Below are 19246 nucleotides of genomic sequence, written 5' to 3' on the forward strand. Positions count from 1 at the left end.
ATATCATTTTCCCATTCATTAACATTTTGAGCCTTTGAGCTTGTCAGAAATGAATTCAGATTTTGATTTAATGCAATGAGAGACCATACATACTAATTTCAAGGGCCTCACTCTGCAAGCTGTGCTCATTTTTTAAAATATACCCAAGATATTTATGTATATAGGAGTGGGAGGTGAAAGCTTAGTAGGAAATGTCTCTAAAAGTCAGGAAACTAGACTGAATTACCTGGAACAATTGTTCTTTTTAATTTGCTTGCAGTTTGTGCATGTGTCGTCCAGTACAGTTTAACCTACTTAGCTACTTGATTAATTTAACTACTTGGTTAATTAATTAATTTATAAGTTATTTACTGTTTAATATACTAATTTATATGCATAATAAAATAATAAAATACATAGTTTTCTTGAGTGTCTATTTTACTAGTCTTAGGACATAAAAGATCAAAATAGTAAGACCAAAATATTTTTTATCTAAAAAGCATAATTCCCAGAATATTAAAGATTAGTGATAAAACATTGAAACCCCAGTATATTTGAGAATAAAATCTAAACAAGAGGGTTGGTGTGTCAGAAGTTATTCTATAAAAATACATTGATATATTTTTAATAAATTCATTCCTTCTAAAGTTTATTCTCATTCATATTGCATGTTAAAGGGATTCCTGTAGCCTATCATACTGGTATTTCTTCTCCTGCGACTATTGTAAATCTGAATTTTCTTTTCATTTTAGCTGCCACAGTTCCTGACAAGTTGCCATAACTCTTATTTCTGTTTATTTATCCATTAGAGTTTTGAGTAAATAGTCAAAGAACAACTTCCTTCCTTCCTTCCTTCCTTCCTCCCTCCCTCCCTCCCTCCCTTCCTTCCTTCCTTCCTTCCTTCCTTCCTTCCTTCCTTCCTTCCTTCCCACCTGCTTTACTTCACTATTCTAAGATGGTATATTAAATTGGAAACAGATGCCGAAGAAAAGACTAGAAAAACAACAATAAACCCTGAAAAAGCAGGTGAACCCTATATTAAATTGCCATTAAAGTTCCATGGAACAAAAACATCTTCATTCTTCACTAGTACATAAAGCTGAGCAAAAACAGAACTAAATTTTCTTACGTGGGGAGGGAATACTTCTGTGGGGCAAACTGTATCTCTTGTTCTTACTATCCTAAGTTTCTTGGTTGTGAAAGATATACTAGGATCACCAAAGAAATTGTAAACTCTATGAAGAGATTCATAAGTGAAGAGACTCTGTCAGATACCTTAACTACAAACATGCCCAACTTCATAGATAAAAATTAGCTTGCTGAATTAGTCAAAATCTTGAGCTGGTCTTAAAAACCAATGATATGCTTATGCAACTGATGTCAATAATAGTTTATAAGTGTAAAACATACAACCAGGAAGCAATATGGGCTGAACCCTTTTGTACCACCTGCAATATCCTATTTTCCTCCATACGGAATACATTGCAGAAATCCAAATAAAAAGAGGTTAAGGTCTGGATCACTGTGACCAGACTCGTTTCCTCCGGGAACATAAGACACTGAGATGTCATTCTAAATGTACCGCTGAATGTAACACCAACCCTATGTTAACTTGGATAACTTTTAACCAGCAGCTTTGATTTCACTGGATTGAATTTCAACTTATTGTATTAAAAAGGTGTAATGAAGGAATTAGAAACCTCCATGAACAATAAGCATCTACCTCCAAGTTTAAAGGCAGCAGGGCTCTGAATGCTGGTCACGGAGGAATTGCAGAAGGAAATGGTGGGGGCCCTCAAAGAGGGCTTCTTTTATTTTTATCACTGCTATGATGATACTGAAGGGGAGTAAGAAAAAAGGAATGCTCCTATTTATTTTAATGTACAAAATCTCAGAGGGCGTAGAAATTTTAAGCTCTATAAATAGCAAGGTAGTGGGGAGTGCTTTGCATTTAGCTGGTAGTGGGGAGTGCTTTGCATTTAGCTGAACAAAAATCCTATCTAATATCAGATACTTTCCTTTGTTGGTAGCAAATTTTCATCTGCCAGTTGACTATTAAGAGCAGATTTTCTTCTTCTTACTTGTTACTAAATATTTTGAAAGATTTTGACTTATTGTCTGATGCAGTAAAAAAAAAAATCCTGGGAGGGTTTTCTCTCTGTGTCGCTTGCTGCGTAGGAATGTAGAAAGAATATTGCAAAGTCTCTAGATGGAACTTCCAACAATATAAGTCCCTTGATAGCTTGTGGTGAATGTGTGATGATAATCAACAAGAGTTTAAAAGTAATCATCCCAGGAAGTTAATTAGAATCAAATGAAGTACCATTATTATTGCAATAAAACTGGAAATGCTGGGAAATGGGAAATATGTAGTTGTTGCAGCCCACATTATCTGATTGACTGGAGGAGCCTTCCAGGATAAATGTACTGATAGGGTTAAATGCTACTTTTGGGGAAACTTGTTGAAAGTTAGGGATGCTAGCAAAATGACAAACCTTGTGAATTCTGGTAAGATTTGTGCCTTCTAAACAAATGGACAGGTTGGAGTTCAGGTCTAGATTCTTTCACACTTTCCAAATGTTCTTAGCAAAGAGAAATGTGCCAGGACAAATTTAGATATAATTTGGGGATAAAATATATTTAGAAATTCGTATTTGGGGAGAATGTATGTGAAAAAAAATACTTTAATGAGCATTTTATGCATATATTTACAACAGGCATGCCGGCAAGAAAGCATAATACGATTTTTATGGATAAGATACATGCAAGAAATAAATAGCTGTGCTATCCCAAATTGTACTGGTTCAGAATACTGTAGGTCATGCCCCCCCCATTTATTAATTCAGACAGATACTTGATTCTGCAGGAAAGAAATCGGGATTAAAGCCCAATGTTTTCTCAAATAGATGTTCCAAAAGATGTAATAGAAACATAAATTTCTGCCTTATATTTAATTAGATCTTTGTTTCATTGTTCTTAGGTTACCCAATATCTGTATTTTGATGTGTGGTAAGTTTTTGCCAGCCCCACCTGGAGACACTTTATTGAACTTTAGACTTTTGTGTGTGGAAATCGTGTACTCTGTCACAAAATAATCACCTGTTTCCTACCATTATATATGTTTAGGCTGCATGAAAAATAAGACATTGGGCACAGATCTCTCTGTCCACCTTTCTCCCTCTTGTTTGTGCCTTTGAATCAATACTGATGCCTGGTGAGTGCCTGAATTTTTCCCTGCAAGATTTTGGGAAGTGGCTTGCCATTGCCTCCTTCTTCCTAGGGCTGAGAGAAAGCAGTTGGCCTCTGATCAAGTAGCTGACTTTGTGCCTAAGGTGGGACTAGAATTCACTGTCTCCTGGTTTAACCACTACCCTACTCTCCAAAATATCTTAATGTGTAATAATTAAAATAATTATTATCTATAACAATGGTGCCCATTTTCAACCACTATGAATTTTTTTGATGCTATGATCCTATTTTTCTGACCACACTTGACTTCTCAGTTGTCTCATGAACACAGCTTTGATTCTTGATTTCTATAGCTGTATCTTGAAATTTGCCCAAGGTGTCTTTTTTCAGTCTAGGTCTTAAGGATGGAAAAGTTTTAGAATCATGATGAGAACTTATACAAACTAAAGTGAATAAGGGAAAATTCAAGAGCATGCCAAACTATGGTGAGCACATCTATAGTTGTTTTTTTGTATTTTATGCAAATTTCAAATCTTTGATGCTTCTATTGAAACTTTATTCCCACAAAAACACTCAGTTCTATGACCAGATTTAGAAGTTTATGAGCTGTTTCTTATGACAAACCGTAACAGAGATTATGTCAATTTAGTAATCTAAGACAGGAAGAGTGATTTCCAATTTTGAGAAATAAATAATTGCAATTTAGATCATTTAGAATAAAATACACTATGGTATTAAGCAAGCAGATGTCTACTAACCCTGTAGAATTTTGCTACAGAGGGACTTGGAAATCATTCTGGAAATAGAATTTATTGCTTTCTTGAAATCCCTCATTCTGCCCTAATCTTTAATCTAATGATTTTTAAAGATATTTTTATTTCATCAGTACTAAAAATGAAAATAATTTTTAGTATCATTCATTCAAGAAACTTTGCTGCCAGCTTTGTAAATAACTTTACATTGCTTGTGGGAAGTTGGCAGGAAGCATCGAAAATCACTCCTTCTCCTTGGCTAACTTGCAGAACTGCCTTCCACTTTACTGGAAGGAAAGGAACAAAGAAAGCCATAGATTGTGAGGAAAACGGCACCTCCTTTTCTCAGAGGGGCCCCTCCCTCGAGAGAGGAAGAGGGCTAACCTGCTGACTAGAGGCACCCTCCAGGCAGTTCTAACCCACCAGTAGGCACCCAGATTGCTTCCTCATCCTTCTGTTACCTGCCACTACCTTTAAGAGATTTCAGATTTCAGCAGATTCCAAAGCAGCCAATTGCCTCTCGCCCATGGAGCTTTGCCGCCAGCAGATTGGGGGAAAGTGCTAGAGCAGACATGTCAAACACAAGGCCCGGGGGCCGGATCCGGCCCGTGAAGTGGTTTCATGTGGCCCGCAAAGCCATTCTGGAAACAGTGAGGGAACGGCCCCCACTGCCTTGGCCCTGGCCCAGAGACCCTCCTTCTACCAGAGACCCTCAGATCTGTCCCACTCCTGCCCAGGCCCCCAGAGGCACCCTTGATGCGAACGATGTAGAGCTGGCCACGTCCACCCAGTAGGCCATATGCACTCTAGCCACGCCCACCCAGTAGGCCACGCCCACCCTGGCCATACCCACCCAGCCCTCTGAGGGCAACCGCAATGCTGATTCGGCCCTCAATAAAATTGAGTTTGACACCCCTGTGCTAGAGGGAGGCAAGAAACAGGATGGAAATATAACCGTCCTTTATTCCTTTGTGCCATGCAACCTACATGTTTCTGTGAGGTTAGATGGAAACTGCAGTGGTGCTGAAGCCGTCACAACGTTACCAAATTTCAGTCCCACGGGGTCACTGGTTCTGGATTTAGAACTCATTCTGTAAGCTACTCAATTTGAGGTACATTGATTCAAAAATTGTTGGCCTACAATGCATCATTTCACCCAACTGAAAGTTACAATCAGACGCAAAAGTTTTACTAGTATATAGAATTGTCACTCTATAAGGTTTCCCCGAAATTGCCCCATTTTACTTTTGCTTTCATTTTATTTTGCAGTCATGAGGAAAGTAGAGGAAATGAAAGAGTAAATTCCCTTGAAATAATTCTGAAACCTTCCATCTCCAGAAAAATGCTACAATAAACATATAAATTCACTGGCAGTAAATCACAGAACACAGTATTTTAGTGGACAGTAGTTCTCCAGAGTCCCTGATAAAGGTCTCTCTAATCAGATTTTTTCCCCAAAGAGATCCAGTATGGTTTAAGGGTTAGAATGTTGCAATGGGATTGGGAAGTCCAGGTTCAAAACCGTTTTTAGCCCTGAATGTCCTTAATGGAGCAGTCACTATCTTCCCATTAACCTCCCTCACTACATTGTTATAAATATCAGTCAAAGAGCCAGATTGATGTAGTGATTAGTAAGGCACCAGGCTAGAAACCTGGAGACCATGACTCCTGGTCCAACCTTAGGCACAAAGCCAAGGGGGTATTGTTAGACCAGTCACCCTCTCTCAGCCTTAGGAAGAAACAAGGGCAATCTGTTTCTGAAATCTTGCCAAGAAAACTGCAGGAACTCATCTAGGGATTGCCTGGAGTCAAAACTGACCCGAAGTCTCTGTCTCTGTCATCTCCACCTTTATCATCTCTTATCATCATCTCAAATGAAAAATCATGTATCCCATGTTGAAAAGATTATGCATGTAGGTATACATGTAGGTATACATGTATGTTACAAGGAGATTTAGGCAGGAGTACCAGGAACCAAACCTGAGATATTCAGGATGTGAAAAATATAGTTCACCCTTGCTGTTGGTCTCTTTCCGTTCTTCCATACGTCATACGTGTCTTCTGTTTTGCAGGAAATAGCTCTTGTGTAATTTTCTTTTTTTTAAAAAAAAATGATGCCTTCTTTACCCTTGAAGGTAAAGTTTTTTCTTCATGCTCTCCCAAGTTAACGGTTGACGAGGTATAGGAAAATAGGACTTCTGTTGTCGGTTAAAAACATGGGGTTTACGTTTTTCAATCAGTGGGTATATTTTCAGGTATTGCTAAGAACACGTCCATCTCCATCTGTGGAGTACATTTGATAACACAGGGGGGGGGGAAATGAAAGCAGTCAGAGACAAAAGGAGACAGAAGATGAATGCTAGTTTTCCCCTGGGGTTCATGGTTGAAGGAATTAACACAGCTTGGCACTCTAACCTAGCTGTGTTTGTTTCCATGGCAACAGCTACGTACATGTTTCATAGTATCTACAGTGACACAGTTGCAGAAATAGTAGCTTGCAGGTTTCTGATATCGCATCAGTGGGCTAGCAGCACATACACTGTCTTAAGTAAGTGTAGAAGAATTTTACCAGTCTAAGCCTCTGGATTCAGATAATTTAAGATGCTTCTGACATGAGTTAGCTTAAAGGAAGAGGGCTGGACCTTATATGCCACCAGGATGCCATGGTCGAAAGTTGTGAGAAGCTGTTCAAGCAGTCCGCGTTGATTTGGGCAAAACAATCAAATGTGAGTGAATGCAGCTGGTTTAAAATGTGGGCAGTAAATTTTGAATGAAATTTTGAGGAGTAAATAGTTGTGGGAAGATGAAGGATGTTCTTTTCTTTTCTTTTCTTTTCTTTTCTTTTCTTTTCTTTTCTTTTCTTTTCTTTTCTTTTCTTTTCTTTTCTTTTCTTTTCTTTTCTTTTCTCTCCTTAATTCTCATGCAGACAAATCTTGCAGATTTATCTTAGTGCAATTGAACTGAGTGTGAATGGGAAGATTTTAGACTTGACAGTTGCTATGTTGGGATTTCTTGAATTGTAAAGCTGATTCCAAATGAAAATGATTGAGTTACTTAATTTGGGAAGATTTCAGTCTCCTATGGCCCTCTTTAGGGTTGTTGTAAATAGCAGAGCTATGTCAAAGCATAACATGTAGTGACCCTGATTTGTCTTTGACATTGTACTGCTGCTACTTTTTTATTTTTTTAAAAAAAACCTATTTCTTTGCTTTCCCCCTCCCACTTCTCCTCTTCTTTTTATCCACACTGTTATTATAAAAAAATAAGAATATCCTGATGTTCTGACAATTATATTTACATATACATGCTCTAAGTAGGTATTGTACTTATCTTCCAATTGTTTCTGGATCATGCACAGAGCTAAATGAACATTAGAGTAAGTTTTAGCTCCATAGATTTTAGCAGTATTGTTGGTGTATCATTTGCGCTGATTTCCTTCAGCCTGTTTTCATTGTTTTGTGATTTCACAGTTGTAAAAGCAAAAGAGGCTTTTAATGTTGCTAATTAAGAAGACGTTATTCCAGAAGGTACAATTTGATATCTGCCTTTGCTTCCCTCTTTACCTATTCCATGTACATGCTTCTCCACAAAGGGGAATTCCCTTTTATTGGTTCACTCAGAGCAGAAAACAGATTGTGCTTTGAGTTAGCATGTGAATGTTGCTTATACACATATCCCAATGTTGTGAGTCTTCAGCAACATGGACATACACTGATGGTGTCAATCACCTAATTGTCAGCATACATGCTTACACTTGAAAAATTAGAAAGGTCTGTTTTCAAAATAATATGTAATTGCAAGCAATCAAATATGGATGCCAACATTCACCAACTTATGGATATTCATTATGATTTCTTATCCCTGTTAACAATAATCAGTGTTAAAAATAATTTGGATAATCTCTCTCTGATTTGCCTGTTGCATGAAAAAGTGACGCGCTTGACTTTCTAAGACTTTAAATAAATCTGTAACTTTTCCCCCCTAAAATTCTAATCTGCATCTAACAAACTACATAATTTACTATCAGCATCAACTCTAGGTAATAATACAATTGCATTAATTTACCAAAGTGTGAATTGTCTGCATTTGTGGTTAGTACCAGAACCTGGAAAAGTTAGCAACTGTCAAGGTTGCATAGATGTTTGAAGAGCCCCACTATCTAGTCTTCAAGCTGGTATGATCCTAATTCTCCCTCCATGCTTTTTCACTGGCATTTGGGTAATAAACTCAATGATCACCTCCTATATTCATGGAGTTAAACATTAGTTCATCATCATTGGCTGAAGAGGGTCTAAAATAGCCTTCCTTTCATGCTGGCTGGGAATTTTGGGAGTGTTGATTTCTCAGAACATTTATTTCCACTAAACTGGGAAATATTAGACTAAATAAAGAAAACTACCTTTAAAAATTGCCTTACACTGAAGATGAGGATGAGAATGCGACATTGCCATCAACACTGAACATTTGTATGTAAGAAAAAATGTGAGAGGGTATAAATTTTTTAAATAGAGAAGAACACGCACACACATGATGAATGAAGGTTGCAGAATTAATTTATATGTGTAGATTTTGTGTTTTTTTTACTGGAATGATGAAAGATAATATTTCTGTTCATTTTTCTAAGAACTGAGAGAAAACTGTCCAGATTTATAATACCCTGAATATTTCTCTCTCTGCCAGAATTAAATTCTAAGCTACTCATAATTAGGTAGCACTTTTATTGAGATGAACATTACAGTCACTTTCTTAACTCTGCCTAATTAATAGCATATCTTATTTCGGTTAATTTTCCATGCTGGAGGATTCTGTAACAGTACAGTGAGAACTGTGTTGCTATATTAAGTATTTGCTACATTGGTCAAAAATTCTGTAATGCTCTTTGTGCCTAAGTTGACCTATCTATGAGGACTAACAGTGCAACATTTCTGCTAATGAGAAGAACAGATATACTAGTACAGGGGTCTGCAACCTTGACATAGCTGGCTGAGGAATTCTGGGAGCTGAAGTCTACAAGTCTTAAAGTTGTCAAGGTTGCAGACACCTGTACTAGTAGAACTAATATTTATAATTCCCAGAAAGCATGATAGATTTAAGAGGATAATAGGAACAAAGTCTAACATATCTGGAAGATCATCATGAAGAGCTAGTAGAAAACCTGAATCATAATAAATCGAATAATGTTTGACGTAGAATAATGGATTTAGAAGTGATATCAGAAATTATCCAGTCCAACTCTCCACTCAGTTTAAGATTTACTAAAACATTTCAGACATATAGCAAGGTAAAAACTATTGAACATATCAGTAAAGAGAGACATACTTCACTGTAATTTCAACCCATTCGTTCTGGTCCTGTTCCCTGAGATGGCAGAGAGCATTCAAAAAATATGCTGCAGACACTAAGGCCTTGGGAAAAAAAATATTCAACTGCTGTGATGTGTCTATACTTGCAAAGATTAGAATCATGCAAGCCATGGCATTCCCTGTGATGGTATATGGAAGTGAAAGTTGGATTCTGAAGAAGCAGATTGATAAGAGTATTGAACCTTTTGAATAGTAGTGTTGGAGAAGATTCCTGAAAGTACTGTGGAGCAACAAAAAAACAACAAAAACATATGGATCATTGAAGAAATCAACCCAAAGTTTTCACTCAAGGCACAAACGACAAGGCTCCGATTTATCCTACTTCAGATACATTGTGCAAAGATCTAACTCTCTGGAAAAGGCTCTAATGCTGGGGAAAATGGAAGGAAAGAGAAAAGGTAGCAAGGTGGGTGGACTCACAGTGACAATAAATGCACCATTAGGGATAGATTGTCATAGGGGAAAAAAATCCCTGTGGTTGCTAAGAATTGACAGTGAATTGATGGCATGCAATCAATCAATCAATCAATGATGATAACTTTATTGTCACTTTGAATGTACACCAATCGGCATACATCAAAATGAAATTTTGTTGCATACAGCTCTCAAAGGGTCACCACCTACGATATATACTTCTTGTTCGTGGCCCGCTCAAATTTCACATTGTCCATTTTAGTCTCTAGGGAGTGAATGATGGCACACAGGACAGATGGAAATGGGGCTCCATGTGGATTAGCCCTCAAATTCGCTTGTATTCTGACAACCTCGCCTTCTTTCCTTTTTCTGATCCTGACTCTTCCACCCTTTCCTTAAAGAGGCCTTGCTTCTTTTCTCCCCTGGAGCACGCTGCCACCTCCACCAACTCCTCCTAAAGCCTCTCTCTCTTCCTCTGGGCCTGCCGACAGCCTCATCCAGTTCCTTCGCTCCATAAGCTCCAGGTCCTCTCCTCCTCTGCCTCCTCTGGAAACAGCCCTGATTTGCAGTAGAATCCATCACTGGGCCAGCAGTCAGATCTTGCTGCTGGTAGAACAAATTCAAACAGCGCCAACGACTTTTAACAGTCTCACCAACAGTTTCAAAACAACTAGAAACTCGCCAGGCCAGCAAAGATTGTCGGTCGTATGTCGTATGTTACCTTAGTTCCACCATGTTGCTCAAACACATTAAAATCTTCCTGATCATGTGGCCTATAGCCCTTACTATCCCTCCCAAAACTATTTGCCTTCAAGAACCAATGCAGCCGCAGCCATTCCAGGCGCCGCCATCTTAGATCAATCAATCAAACAAATATTTAAACAAGTCTCCCATTTTTTTCTTCTAGGAAATATTATTTGCAATTACACATTTGGTAGCTCATTTTGCAGAATTTCTCAATTTTTGTGGATACCTTTCTTCTTGTACTGAGTTTGTCAAGAACTACTCTCCTGAAATCCCATTGGTAGCCTGACTCTTCTGTATTCTTTCTCCCCTTGAACTCAAGGATAACATGGTCATTTTCTCCCATGTTTCCAATCACCTTCACTTTTACAACCAATTCCTTCCTTTTGGTAAAAGGTTTTATTACTTTTTCTAAATGTTATCAAGAAAAGATAGCAATTCGTAAGATCTTTGACTTTTGCAAAGATTGTTATTCCAGTACTGAAAGTTTGATCATTTGACTCAGAAAGGCAGAATATTTGTTGCCTGTCTAAGTGATCTATATTATATTCCCACAACAATATCATTTTTGTTTTTGAACAAAATACTTTCAACAGGATTTTTATGCTCCAGTTCATTCATTTCTGTGCATGCATGTACTTTATTTATATACAGTACAACTTAGAACTAGCTTTAAACATATTCTGTCTCTGTACTTTGGAGTGCAAGATGAATGCTACACTCAGCATTGTTAAGAAAAGTTTCCAATAAATAAAACATTTTTTTTTACCTTCAAGCACCTTTTCTCTTTTAAGACACAGTGGAGGATGTGTTCAACTGAATAACAGAATAACTGAATTGGAAGGGACCTTGAAGATCTTCTAGTCTCAAGCAGGAAACCTATACTGTTTCAGACAAATGGTTGTTCAATCTCTTCTTAAAAACTTCCAGCATTAGAGCATTCACAACTTCTGGTAGCAAGTCATTCCACTGATTAATTGTTCTAATTGACAAGAAATTTCTCCTTAGTTCTAGGTTGCTTCTCTCCTTGATTAGTTTCCATCCATTGCTTCTTGTTCTACCTTCAGGTGCTTTGGAGAATAGCTTGACTCCCTCTTCCTTGTGGCAACCCCTGACATATTGGAACACTGCTATCATGTCACCCCTTGTCCTTCTCCTCATTAGACTAGACAAACCCAATTCCAGCAACCGCTCTTTATATGTTTTAGCCTCCAGTCCCCTAATCTTCTTTGTTGCTATTCTCTGCATTTTTTCTAGAGTCTCAACATCTTGTTTACATCGTGGCAACCAAAGCAGTATTCCAAGTGTATTCTTGTAATCCAGTATGCAGTATTCCAACTACTTCATTGAATCAGCTATTGCTAATTGTCTTATTTACTTAGTTTCATACTTATTGCTTATTATAAGCAGGGCTTTTTTGTCATAGAATGCTCAGAATGGAGTTCCGGCACCTTTTTTGGATGGAACCTTGTAGGGTAGGCAAGGCTGGTTGTATGACATGTGTGAGTTCCAGCACCTTTTTCTTTTACAAAAAAAGCACTGATTATAAGTACTGCTTATAACTTTCTCTTCTTTATATGAAACATTCCCTGTGAGAAACAGGACATTCTTATCTACTTCTCCAGTGATTTTGCATCAATTTGGGGGTTCTAAGATTGTCAATGTATCCCACATCTGATTTTGGACTGCATTTGAAGGATCCTTTAAAAGCTTTTTATTTAAAAAAAGGACCATTCCTCTTTTAAAAGACTTAATTACTCCCTAACCATTGCAGATGGAAAGCTTAAAATATATTTTGTCATGTAGAGACATTACACTGCAAAAAATGGGAAACAACTTCTAGTGGTCTTAGCAAATTTTACTAGTAAACGAACAGTAACAAATTCACTATCCTGGCTTAAAATTTAATTGATTTCAGCCCCACCAGCTACACCAGATCAGGAATCACTTCCAAAGGAAAGCTAAAACTACTTTTATTGAGAGCGACTATAATGATGGAATTTTACGAGTTGGATTATGTTGAACCTCTTTCCCTTGTTATACCCTGTGAATTAAGGAGGTGTCTACCTAAGCCATTTCTGCATGCATTCTGCCTTCTGGATTTAAACTATGTTTTTCTCCTTGTTACTTTGGTAACAGATGTGGCCTACGTCTACCAAGGTTATCTTCTTTACTTTCTGAATTGTTCTCTCACTGACCCTTTAAATTCTGCTAAATCAGTTTTGAACTTTTGACCTTCTAGGTACACTATCCACATCATCTGTCAAAAAAAAATTGAACATCTGCCACATCATTGCTGCATTATTCTGTTTCAGAATCATATCTATAGTAGAATATCAAATAAATAAAATTTACTTCTGGGGTTGTATTAGTAGTTCTCTATCGGTAGATAAGTTGTTTTTTTGAGACTATGGTATATAGTTTGATCAAGGGCTTAGTTGCCATTTTGATAGCGAGAGCAATGGAAGTTTTGGATCAGACTGCATTTGTGTGGAGTCTCTATGCATGTGAATCAGGGAGAGCTCCCTAGTTTTCAGATGAATTCTAGGTGATAAAACAATATAAGAGATGCCTAGCATACTACAAAAAGAAAACAAAGAACAAGAAGACCAAGCACATGTAAGAACTTTTCTTAGGTGTTGTCTTGTGGCAATAAGACTGGCAAAATACAGTTATTTTTCTGTCCCTATTGTGTCTGTGGAGAGCTATTTAAATTGACCCAAGCCATCCTGCATTAGAAGGGGCAGAAGAATACTTGCAGGGCACAGTGACGACTGTTTAATGAATCTGTTATAGCACCTTTCCTATGAAACATCATTTCCCTGGAGAGTTGGATGGCCCAAGTCTTTGTCTTTCATGAATTATTAAGGACCAGGATGTTCTCTCAGGAAACTAGTGAGGCTTTTTTCTTGGGTTGTTTCTGAATTCAGGCCTTCTTATTGTCTGTATTTTTGACCCATGTTTACATGTTCTCATTAACTATTCCTCTACATCAACTAACAGAACACTTTGGGGGGAGGGGAGAATTCAGAATTTCAGATATTCAACCTGTGTGACCACTGACTATGCTGGCTGGGATTCCTGAGAAGTGTAATGCTGAAGGACCATATATAAGTTGTCTAAAAGTACTTTTTCCCTTCAAAGAGATGAGAGTAGAATGATTTACTTGTATAATACATGGCAATTATCCTATGATCTGAGGTTTACTTCTTGTGTACCATCTATCCACAGAATCACCTATGGAAAAACTGCATGGAATACTATAGCCAGCAAGAAATTTGCAAATACACAGGACATTCTAGCAGCCATTTATGGATGCAAAATATTAACTGGCCCAGACCATTGGCCATCAGCTGAGCAGCTTTTTTTCTTTACTCCAACTGAATCAATACATTACTTTTCAGCTGTTGAACCACATTTGATTTTCATCTTTTGCTTAAAGGACTACAGCTCACTATAGAGTGATGCAATTAGTTGCAGCCTATATAATTCAGATTATCAATTAACATTAGAGATCCATTTATAATACCAGTTGAACAATTTATTTTTTGAATTTTTATTTGCACCATTATTATGTTATCACTGTTATTACTGTTTATTTAATAAGCACATGTGTTGCGTGCAGAATGTTCCTAGTTCTCTTCCCAGTTTCATTAGTTGAACAGATGAATATTGAGAAACAGTATCTTCCAGCTTGCATAGATACTGGGAAATAATATCTTCCAGCTTGCATAGACAATTCTGGCTGGATAGACCAGTCTGGTCTGCTTTATCATAAAACATCTAATAATCCTTAGTCTTTGTACAGTATAAAACAATATACCATAAATAATAATATACATTCTTCATCTTGAGTTATTTGTGAAAACAATAAAAGTGGAATACAAACAAATAAAATAAGAACAAAATAAAAATAAAAGTTATCTCTGGGACATGGTCTGCCCTCTCTAATGCTTCACACTTCCATATCACTTCCAATTCTAGTATCGCTATTGGTGCTAAAATCATATTTCCTTCTCCAAGCAGTCTGATATTTTTTCACTGGAAAATATGATATTTTGAGTAATTCACATTGACTAAATATGTTTAATTATGAGTGACTCTATTACCTGTATCAGTGATGCTGCTTCTGAATTAAAATCATCAATGGCCATACAACTATAACTTGAAAACCCGCTAACAGAAACAATAAGAGGATATTCACAATAATATTGCCAGTAATCAAATGATGACATTTCTGTAATTAATCTAGCTGCTATACTGGACAACAAAAAAGTAGACTGGGGCACTAAAATTAGGAATAGGTAAACAATGGCTCATCCTCTAAAAAATGATTTTGTCTTCTGCAATTATAGTTAAAATATTTATTTTGAGGTTTGGTTTTGCTCCACGCTTTTTTTCTAAAATCATTTATTTTAAGCAAACATTAAACTTGACAGAATACCTTTCAACTGGTATTGTTGTTTTGCTGTATAGCCTTATGCTCCTGTTGTCTGATAAAAGGGTAAACTACAATACAGGTTTTAGAGCAGAATGCTTGATTAACCTGTCTGCTAGCTACATATGGAAATAAATTAGCAAATGGTTCATCTGGGACTGAAGTACTATAGCGATGATAAATTATTGCCCTCTTCCATGGCTATATTACTGAAGCTTCAATGCTTTCTCTGTTCTCATTGCAAAGATTGATAATAGCAAATCATTATGGTTCTGGAAATAAGGTAACATTTGAAGTAGTATAAGCAGATTCTAAGATAGGCTGTATAGGCTTTTTCAGTTTAGTTAAACTATTTTTTTAAAAAAATAGCAAATATTAAATAGAAAGATTATGACTGAAAATATAACATGAACATATGTTTAATCAAAGAAAAACTATCACCCAGAAAAGTATCATGAAAAATCTCAGGAATATGTCTATTTTATGCCACCCAGAGTCACCTTATTGGGGAGATGGCATAAACATTTAATAAACACATAAAAATAAATACATTTATTTTTCTCAGCAACCATTCATAAATGGCTTGGTTGACTTGGCTTTCTTCGTGTTTTTTTTTAAGTTGTACTCTATATTCAATCCTACAATTTCCTGGAGGTCTCTAATCAAGTCAATTTCCTGAACCTTGTAAAAATCAGTCAAGATTATTCGATGCTACACAGAAATACATAAACACAGACAAAACTCAAAGAAAATTTCAGCAAATTGCTTGAAAAGCCTCTTCATTGTGATTATATCTATATTGTGTGCATGCAGCCGTGTACCAATGCAATTGTATTGAAACAGGCATTCAGGTTTTGTGCTCATTGCACGCACATTGGGAAGAGAGGTAGTGTTGGCCTTTCAAGATCTAATCCAAAGGTGCTTTTTCCAAAAGGCAACTGGACTTCTTAGTTTTTCCTTTGAAAATATTTCACTTCTTATGCAAGAAGCTTCTTCAAAACTGATCTAATGTCATCTTGGAATAGATTTCGTAGTTGCTACTCAATTAAAAATATGCTTTGATTTTCAAATCTGGGAGGAAGGAGTGGGAATTTAATTTTTTGCCCTGCCATTTTATTTCTATGGAACTGGAAATAATTCCTTGTAGAGAAGTGTTAATATACTATTAATTTTACTCAAGAGCTGACATTAAGCAGAGATACAAGTCCCTTCTCCAACTGCAGACAAGCATACCAGAAATATTCAGATTGTATTCAAATAGTTGAAGACTCACAAGCAAATTCCAAGCAAAGCAGGCTACTAAACCAATAAAGAGTCGAAGAAGTGAGCTCTTTCCTGTGTTCAGTAGATCATCTTTTTCTCTACAGGACTAAGGTTAAGACTGGCCATAATACTGTCCAAATCCTGATGACAAACTAACAAAACTTGGCTTCCATTTTCTGCCTTACATTTCAACATGATGCTTGATGAAAGCTTGTTGTGAGTCAAGTCAGTCAGACATTCAGCTTTCCATGACTTAATGGGCTCCAGATGTCTTCCCAACCAATGTATCCGGCATCCAGTCAAGGAGCAATTCCTTGACCTAGAATACAGAAAGCATCATAGAAGACAGTAAGACAGACTGCTCAGAATGGTAAGGCTTTAAGGGAGGTAGAAGGACAAAATGATAAGTTTGGTAGCTGAAAATTCTAGAAGTTGGAGACAAGCTATTTCTCAATGACAGCAGAAGCTATTACTTTATTCTATAGTAAATCATTATTGATTTCTGAGAAATAAAATGTTACATGTTTATATATTTACCAGTGTGCAGTTAAGAGCAAATGCTTATTGTGTGTTCTAACTGTATAGTCACCATATGGTTACGTAATTATCCAGCTATACACATGCATTATATTAGTTTATATACAGAGCAAGCATATGGGATTCACATCAATGGATCTCTCTCTTACCTCATCCCCTCACTTACATACATTAATCATAACCTGTGAAAAGCCTTTATGCATAGAGTTATATGCTCATGGAAAGCTTGATTAAAAATAAGTCTGTTTTTTTAAAAAAACAGAGTCTATTTCCTAAGTTAGCTGATTGTGCACGTACATCTAAGTCTTTAGAATCTCTTTTTTCACCAATGTTATTTGAGTTAGCTGGTGATACAGTCTAATGTAGTTGGTTGAGATGGATAACCTTAGACTGATTGCTATGAGACAAATCATGGAGTTGCTGTTGTGTGGATAAAATGAAAGGAGATTTTAAGTATCTATTCTCACACTTCAGAAGCTACTTACAATTCTGACTATACAGTCACCTTTCAGTGGTATATTAAGGTTTTCACTGATAAAGGTGTTTGTCAAACTGGGAAACACCCACTGAAGCATACCAGTGTCATTGTTTGACTACATCACTACCTGTCAATAAAACTCCATTTACCAGGGCTAGCACTTAAAATTTAAAACCTGTGGTTATCTCTGAAGAAATATATCTCATTTGCTGAAATCATAATTAGCAGCTTTGACCATCATCATAAACTTCCCCAGTTTACAACTGATTTTGGGGGGAGGGCTGGGCGGAATGGGGCAGAAAATATACTTCTTTGTATGGTCAGAAGTCCAGTTACAAAAATTAATCAACTGCACCTACAAATAAAATATGCATATTCTTATTTTTGTATGCAGCAGAACTAGAATTAACTTTTACTGTTTATTTAGGGAGGAAAAAGACTCCTTCAGCATTGGGGTGTGTGTGTGTGTGTGTGTAGTGAGAGAGAGGCGGAGGGGGAGGGAGAGGGAAAGAGAGAGAAAGGAAGAGAAAGAGAAATTTGTCTCTGTACAGTAGTTTTATTTGGAAGTTTTCTTTCAGGCTGCAATATATGGCCATTTACATCAGAGTAACTTACTTCTGAATGGATGTCCATAGGATTACACATTTAGACCATCAACAAGCTGCTAAGCTTTTGTTAAGACAATGCCAATTAAATAAATTTGTGTCCATTGAATGGTAACCTCGTGCATAGTACTTGATTGTTTCTCCTGCCTTAAGTGAAAAGCTAGATTGATGAAAACCACATGTGGGTTTTCCCAAAGGAACCATAGGGCAGATAAAAGAATTTCCATTTTTATTGGAAATGTCCAGTCCCATCCAATAAACTGATCAAGAACAACTGTTTCACGATCCAGCATCCAAGTATTTATTGAAGTTATAATCTGGGAGGAAAATAAACTTTCCCAGTGACCATATTATAACAAGCTATGAATGTTTATATATAGCGAATTATGGTGCTTCTGCAGTTTTCTTTAGAAAGTTGGACTATGCAAAAGGTATTTATAATTTGTATTTTTGAGAGTTGCTTAGACAGCCTAAGCTTGCTTCATTTCCAGAGTAAAAAATGAACTTCAGTGCTATGTATAGTGAGTGTGAAAGCCAATTTAACAGATTGCTCAGCATCTGATAACAAATGAGCCTCAATTCTGGGTTCTTTTCAAAACATTTATAGCGTGTTTTATTTTGATTTAGTCTCTTAAATTGGTTTACTGTGGTTACTTGTACAATCTGTTTAAAGACCTTCCAGGTCCTTTCCAACCCTATGATTCTATGAAGGCCACATGAAAGCCATTTTGATGGCTCCATTTCTGTGCAGAGACAACCTAAGGTGATATAGGTAAAGGTAAAGGTTCCCCCGCACATGCGTACTAGTCGTTTCCAACTCTAGGGGACGGTGCTCATCTCTGTTTCAAAGCCAAAGAGCCAGCGCCTGTCCAAGGACGTCTCCATGGTCATGTGGCCGGCATGACTAGACACCAAAGGCACACGGAACACTGTTACCTTCCCACCGTAGTGGTCCCTATTTTTCTACTTGCATTTTTGCGTGCTTTTGAACCGCTAGGTTGTCAGAAGCTGGGACGAGTAACAGGCGCTCACTCTGTTATGCGGCACTCGGGATTCGACCCACCAAACTGCCGACCATCTGATCGACAAGCTCAGCGTCCTAACCCACTGAGCCACCGCGTCCCTCTCAAGGTGATATACAAGAGTTAATTCAAAGAGAAGCAAAATAAAATACTTTCTGAGGGATAATTCATATGACTAGTAGAGCAGGTTGACATTGTGTTCACTCAAATGAAGCAGGGTTGCTACTTCCAATTAGTGTGGGTCAGCCTCTTGAGAATCAAACTTGCCGGTTCCCTCCTTCCTCGTTGTGGGTGGTTGGAGCTGCTATAGTAATGCTTCTTTTCTGTCACTAGGTGTCACTTTAGCACTGCCTCTATACAAGGTAGGGATGTCAAGTATCAAAATAAACCAAACATCCAAGGTATATTATGAATATGTATAATGGTATATGGATGGGAATGGCCTTGGGAGATGTGGGGGTT

At 37.2% G+C, this 19246-nt stretch overlaps 1 protein-coding gene across 1 annotated transcript in view; it reads left to right on the forward strand.

Moving 5' to 3' along the window:
- The first annotated feature begins 6356 nt into the window (after window positions 1-6356).
- Window positions 6357-19246, forward strand: part of FOXN3 (forkhead box N3) — a 244485-nt gene continuing 231595 nt past the window's right edge. Inside the window, exon 1 of the mRNA XM_083375499.1 lies at window positions 6357-6646. The gene's annotated coding sequence lies outside the window, so the exon portion shown is untranslated. The remainder of the gene's footprint in view (window positions 6647-19246) is intronic.

The sequence above is a fragment of the Vipera ursinii genome (assembly GCF_947247035.1).
Source record: "Vipera ursinii genome assembly, chromosome: 1".
Classification (NCBI taxonomy): domain Eukaryota; kingdom Metazoa; phylum Chordata; class Lepidosauria; order Squamata; family Viperidae; genus Vipera; species Vipera ursinii.